Consider the following 4,954-nt stretch of genomic DNA (forward strand, 5'->3'; position numbering starts at 1 on the left):
TTCACACCAAGTCTCGCAGCTGGCTGCGTTCTTCATCGACCCGAGAACCGAGTGATCCACCGCTTAGAGTCGTGAAAAAGTGTTTGTTCAATTCCGTACAGTCAAAACCAAACGTTTCTGGCACTCGGCCAAACAGTGGCCAAGAAGGGCGCTTTTCAGCGCACGCTTGGACTCCAAAACTCTGCCGCGCCTTTTTCGGCTGCCGCAAATCGAGCAAACGGTGTGTTTCGGACGGCGTTTCGCTTCCGCTACTTGCGAGTGCTTTCGTGGTCCACCCCTCTATAAATACTCGGGAGGCGTCGAAGCCGGTTCTCCAAGCCGGACCCGTAGGTATCGTTGTGTGCTCGCTCTCATTGGCCCGCCTAACCAGAAAATGCCTGCGGTACACCCATTTGGATAAGAGTGCACGCAGATGCGGGCCTCGACGGCTACACATTTCCTCGGGCGGCCGCCTCCCGGCCTCCGTGGAGCGCGGGATGCACGGTCCCATCGACAAGCCTCTCCCGTTTTTACCGTGGCGTCGCGGTTCACCACGGCGGGCGGGTCGGTCTCCTCCGCATAAAAAGGGGGACCCCCGCTTTTTGTTCCACGAAATCGCACAAGCTTTTTTCGCATCCACGGTTTGCCACCGCACACCAAAATGCCGATCCGGCTGCCTACTTTAGCCAACAGGTGGAGCCAGGCGCGCCGTACTTGCGCGGCACTTCCCACGTCCACCGAAGTCGGTGCCAAGGACCACTTTCGGCGCCGGAGCCGCGTACGAGCCTACTCGAGGCGGAAGAACGAAGCCAGCAAGGGCCTGGCCGCAAGTGCGTTCAATTGTCGGGACGTCCAAGTCCCTCGTTCTTCCGTGCTTCCTCTTTCGGCAAGTCGTTGCGGCACCTTCCCAAAGCGCGCAGACCCGCTAATCGCGACGAGCGCGACGTGGCCGTGCCGCCTTTCCCTCGGCAGCAAGCAAAACGCCTGGCAACGTCGACGCTCCCCTAACCGCGATCTCGCACCGTGTTTCGTGTGGCGAATTCAAAAGCCGGCCGGCGCTGCTGCAACCATTACGGTCGGTACGCATACGCCGCGGAGGGCGGGACGGTCATCGGAGCGTGCGGTTCCTCCATCGAGTACTGCGCACCTCGGCCGTCGCATCGCCGTGCCATGACCGGCCGCGCGTCAACGCGAACCGGTGCCAGCGAGATCCCTCGCCTGCAAGAACCGACCGGCAGCCTCCGTCACCCGAGGACGCGGAGGCGCTTGCCGCGGACGGCGGGACGGTATGCACTGGTGCACAGCGGACCCGTCACATCGCCAGTTCCTTGACCGACCGCCGACGCTTGTGCCGTTCCTCTCGTACTTGGCAGTCGCCGCGCGATTGTCGGGTCTCGTTCTTGCACGCTCGAACGGTCGGGAGGGCACTCGGCTGGCGTTTCGGGAACGCGCAGCCTCGCCTTCTACCGACGTAACCACGACTCGCCGTTCGCGCTCCGCCGCTCCTGTTTACAGTACTAGGCGGTCCCGCAGCGGTCGGGTCGCGCATTTCGAGCGCTTCGAGCCACGGTGCAGTGGCGGGTCGAAAGCCGACCTATGAGTGCGTTGCGCCGTTTGTACCCGCGTCCGCCACCTGGCCGACCGTCCAAGGTCGCGGTGTTGGCGTCCGCTGGGCGCAACAATTTGTCACGGGGTGCCGCTCCACATTCAGGCAGCCCCGTGGGGAAAAGCCGACCCCGCGTCCAAACGGGGTCAGCGGCAGAAAGTGTCGGGCGCAGACGCAGCTGAGGCGCTCACCCTTCACAATCCGTTAATGATCCTTCCGCAGGTTCACCTACGGAAACCTTGTTACGACTTTTACTTCCTCTAAATGATCAAGTTTGGTCATCTTTCCAACAGACCGGCGCAACCGAAAGGCCGCGCCGGACATCGGTCCGAAGACCTCACTAAATCATTCAATCGGTAGTAGCGACGGGCGGTGTGTACAAAGGGCAGGGACGTAATCAACGCGAGCTTATGACTCGCGCTTACTGGGAATTCCTCGTTCAAGGGGAACAATTGCAAGCCCCTATCCCAATCACGAAAGAAGTTCCACGGGTTACCCAGTCTTTTCAGACAGGGATAAAGACACGCTGCTTCCTTCAGTGTAGCGCGCGTGCGGCCCCGGACATCTAAGGGCATCACAGACCTGTTATTGCTCTGTTTCGTGCGGCTAGGAGCCGCTTGTCCCTCTAAGAAGGTTGTAAGGTGCTGGGAACCCCGCACCTATTTAATAGGCTAGAGTCTCGTTCGTTATCGGAATTAACCAGACAAATCGCTCCACCAACTAAGAACGGCCATGCACCACCATCCACCGAATCAAGAAAGAGCTCTCAATCTGTCAATCCTCCCAGTGTCCGGGCCGGGTAAGTTTTCCCGTGTTGAGTCAAATTAAGCCGCAGGCTCCACTCCTGGTGGTGCCCTTCCGTCAATTCCTTTAAGTTTCAGCTTTGCAACCATACTTCCCCCGGAACCCAAATACTTTGGTTTCCCGGAAGCTGCCCGCCGAGTCATTTGAGTAACTCAGGCGGATCGCTGGTTGGCATCGTTTATGGTCAGAACTAGGGCGGTATCTGATCGCCTTCGAACCTCTGACTTTCGTTCTTGATCAATGAAAACATTCTTGGCAAATGCTTTCGCAGTAGTTCGTCTTGCGACGGTCCAAGAATTTCACCTCTAGCGCCGCAATACGAATGCCCCCGTCCGTCCCTCTTAATCATTACCTCGTATTCCAAAAACCAACAGAACAGAAACGAGGTCTTGTTCTATTATTCCATGCAAGTTTATTCAGGCGACTCGCCTGCGTTGAGCACTCTAATTTTTTCAAAGTAAAAGCACCGGCCATCTCGAGGCACACAATGAAGTGCACCAAGAAAGAACCGGCATGATGTTCAGTCCGAGCCGTCGCATCGGGTAGATGCACTACTCGTCTGGAACTGAGATCCAACTACGAGCTTTTTAACCGCAGCAGCTTTAGTATACGCTATTGGAGCTGGAATTACCGCGGCTGCTGGCACCAGACTTGCCCTCCAATTGATCCTCGTTAAAGGATTTAGAGTGTACTCATTTCAATTACGGGGCCTCAAAAGAGTCCCGTATTGTTATTTTTCGTCACTACCTCCCCGTGCCGGGAGTGGGTAATTTGCGCGCCTGCTGCCTTCCTTGGATGTGGTAGCCGTTTCTCAGGCTCCCTCTCCGGAATCGAACCCTGATTCTCCGTTACCCGTAACAACCATGGTAAGCAAGTAACCTACCATCGAAAGTTGATAAGGCAGACACTTGAAAGAAACGTCGCCGGCTCGTGGCCATGCGATCAGCACAAAGTTATCCAGAGTCACCACACAATACGGGCCGAAACCCGATCGATCTTGGTCTAATAAAAGCACCCGTTACCCAAAGGGCTCCAGGCTCACTGCATGTATTAGCTCTAGAATTGCCACAGTTATCCAAGTAGGAAGAAACGATCTAAGGAACCATAACTGATTTAATGAGCCATTCGCGGTTTCGCCTTATTTCGGCATGTACTTAGACATGCATGGCTTAATCTTTGAGACAAGCATATGATTACTGGCAGGATCAACCAGGTAATCGTTCGACTGCGCGTCCGTCCTCGCCCTCGGCGGGCCGGACGCAGTCTGTGTGCGGCGGAGGCCACCTTCAGGCGCCCCAACACGCTTATTTTGCACTCCGAGATGACGGCGTTCGAGCTCGCTACGGCACAACCTTCCCGAAAGACGAGTGGGAGCCGTGCGGCAAGAAGCACGTTCATGCTCGCTCTTTTTCGTTGCATCGACTCGGTCGCGCCGTGCGGGTTGCCCAAGCCCGCTGCACTGTCGGTGGACCGGCCGGAACTAGCAACGGAGCCGAGACTGCAAAGCCGCCAGACGACGGGTCACGCCCGCGTCTTCGGCGCTTTCGCATCTGAATCGCCCGAGGACGACACGGAACACACCTCGATATCGTGGTAAAACGGCACCGTCCGACAACCAGCCCCTAACGCATCAAGCGGATGAGGCTGCAGACGACTGCCGTGGATTCCCCTGGAGCAGACCCGAGGACACGCTTGACGAGGCCGAAGCCCGCCGCATATCAGACACCCGGTCGCTTTCGCGTACGCCGCTCACGAGAACCCCCACATAATAGCAGCGATAAGTACCCAGACCTCCTTGGGCCCTAATACGAGCGTACTCGAGAAAATTTCACCGCGGGTGTGCCCCGAAACGTGTGGCATGTTGAGCGTGCCACAAGTCTACGTCGCTCTCAAACCCGCCGAGGTCGTAGAATTTGCGACCCTACTCACGAAATTCCCACCGAGGATACGGCCGCAAACGTACCGCACCTTGGGTAGGCCACGAGTTTGTGCAACACTACGCTGACGGCACAGCACCGAGGTCGTGCGCGCACGCACGGGAAAATTCCGCCGCGGTTTCTGCCGAAAACGTGAGGCACCACGACTCTCCGCAAGTTCGCGTCGACTGCGAAAGACCGAAGTCGTGAACGACGTGTCCGCTACTCGCCGCCGACACGCTGGACACCAAACGTACAACGACTCGACGGCGTCGTAGAGGCCCACGACGCGGTTTTCCTTAACGACGTCTCGGCGTGGCACCGACAGGTTAGAACGGCCGACCAACGTTCCCTGTCCGCCGTTCGGCTCAGTCGAAGGGCTCGGCGACTTCGGCAACGCTGCGAAGCCGCACGGTGACGCACGCCATGTCCCCATTTTTTTTTTTCTTTCTGCGTCTGCCGGGGTGCCCCTATAATAGCAGCGATAAGCACCCAGACCGCCGTGGGTCGCTCGCCCCGGCTGACGTGGTTTTTCGTACTCCTGCGGCGGTCGCCGTCAAGCACGTCCAAATACGCTACTTTCGTGGGCGCATTCACGCTCTTTCGCTTCGCCGGAGTGCCAGCACTCACTCTGCCAAAAACGGCGAAC

At 57.7% G+C, this 4,954-nt stretch overlaps 2 non-coding genes across 2 annotated transcripts in view; both read right to left on the reverse strand.

Moving 5' to 3' along the window:
• LOC142791190 (5.8S ribosomal RNA) overlaps positions 1 to 71 on the reverse strand; it is a 153-nt gene extending 82 nt beyond the window's left edge. The window contains exon 1 of the ribosomal RNA XR_012890053.1: positions 1 to 71. This exon is cut by the window's left edge and continues 82 nt beyond it. This is a non-coding gene — a ribosomal RNA (5.8S ribosomal RNA).
• A 1,719-nt stretch (positions 72 to 1,790) lies between these two features.
• LOC142791215 (small subunit ribosomal RNA) lies at positions 1,791 to 3,605 on the reverse strand. Its single transcript, XR_012890078.1, has one exon. It is a non-coding gene; the product is annotated as a small subunit ribosomal RNA (ribosomal RNA).
• Between the last annotated feature and the right edge of the window lie 1,349 nt (positions 3,606 to 4,954).

This window comes from Rhipicephalus microplus, unplaced genomic scaffold, assembly GCF_043290135.1.
Source record: "Rhipicephalus microplus isolate Deutch F79 unplaced genomic scaffold, USDA_Rmic scaffold_151, whole genome shotgun sequence".
In the NCBI taxonomy this organism is placed as follows: Eukaryota; Metazoa; Arthropoda; class Arachnida; order Ixodida; family Ixodidae; genus Rhipicephalus; species Rhipicephalus microplus.